Raw genomic sequence first — 1,830 nt, 5'->3', positions numbered from 1 at the left:
CACACGAGCTCCATCTCAACATGCCACCCCACCCGTGTTACCGCTTGTCCTCCTTGTCGTCGTAACACTGGTGTTGTGATTTACCCAAACAATAAAAACATAAGAATTAACATACTCTCAAAATGGAAATAAAACAAGATTGAAACATACATGGTTGATGTACATTGATTTGCTGAAAAATTGTATATTTTCTGGCAACCGGAGGTGAAACTCGAAAACCTAAAAGCCTATGGAAAGGCAAACTAATTACATGACTACAGATGTCGAGACTCAAGTCTAATCTACAATTGCAGATCCAATTTATTGCAATAAATAATGCGACCATATCAACATCGGTAGTAATTAAAATCATTTATATGTTTGAGATAATGATTATAATCCTATTTGCAATCCATGTACGCATACTAAAATATTTTATGTTTTCTAATATGTTTTTGTTATTATGAATTAGACTGAAACAATATATTTTATGTTTATAGCAAATGTGTCTGTGTGTTGCGATGGGAGAAAAAAATAGCTTTGTATTCTCCTACTAAAATACAAAACACAAGAATAGGGGGATAAACAACTTTTCAGAATTCTCAAGCACGAACATTCATCGGATTGTCCAAATTAGAATAATTGTAACAAACATGCATGTGCATTGCAACGAGAGGGAAAAAAAAAATCAAAGGTCCATAAATCAATTAGCATTGATAATCCCCACTCTGGACATTCAAATAATCTATTTTAATACGACATTAAATACTAAACCCATGTCACCTCTCATCTTCCTTTTTCATGGCCGCCTCTGTCGGTTGCAGAACACGATGCTCATGTCGTTGGTGCCGTTCTCCACCTTGGATAACAACCGCTCCTTTCAACCCCTTGGGACATTATATATGTTATCCAACATATCCTACTTGATCGGGTTGTCTTCGTAGTTCACCACTCTTTTTTTTGCTGGGACCACTCTTTATTAATGGTAGCCTGTTCCTCGGTTACTCCGTCATTTTGATCCTTAATGTAATCAAAAAACCCAGGGGACTAAACTCGCAACACACATGGAGGTTTATCTTATCATATTAAATAGCATCATAATTACCTCAGAATAGTTAACAAATTCTTTTGACAACACACATGACTTGCCAACTATTGAAGGAGAGTGTTCAAATGATGAAATAGTAAACCATATGTACGACTCAACCCGAAATGCATTTGATTTGCATATTTGGACATATAACAAACTGTATCATATGCACAGAACATGCTTCGAAATCAGACGAATGATTTGCCTAACCACTTAGTCGAACGTACAAAATTGAACCAATCAATTCTGATAAATTTACTCCTTAGTCAATTTTTTTCTATCTGATTACTTTCTTTCTTTTTTTCTAGCTCATGGCGCCCATATATATAGAAGTCCCTTTCCTCCCAAGTCATTCATGCCATATGTTGAATTTCACCAGGTCAAGTGGCGGGAAGCCCAGGCCTTTAGTCCCGATTGGTGGCACGCATCGGGACTAAAGGGGGGGGGGGCATTTAGTCCCGGTTGGAGCCACCAACCGGGACTAAAGGTCTGGTCCTGGCACGCACTAGTAGAAAAAGGACCTAATGTGAGACACATTAGTGCCAGTTCGATTTTGGCCCGGTACTAATGGTACCATTAGTGCCGGTTCGAACGGCTATGCATTAATGCCGGTTCGTGTTGAACCTTTAGTACTGGTTCGTGCCACGAACCGGTACTAAAGGGGTGGTGGCAGGCTGGCGTCAGGCCGGGGCTCCATGATCACCTTTAGTACCGGTTCGTGGCACAAACCGGTACTAAAGGTCTATCCTTTAGTACCGGTT

This window comes from Triticum dicoccoides, chromosome 3A (genome assembly GCF_002162155.2).
Source record: "Triticum dicoccoides isolate Atlit2015 ecotype Zavitan chromosome 3A, WEW_v2.0, whole genome shotgun sequence".
In the NCBI taxonomy this organism is placed as follows: Eukaryota; Viridiplantae; Streptophyta; class Magnoliopsida; order Poales; family Poaceae; genus Triticum; species Triticum dicoccoides.
This window is presented reverse-complemented; position numbering follows the sequence as displayed.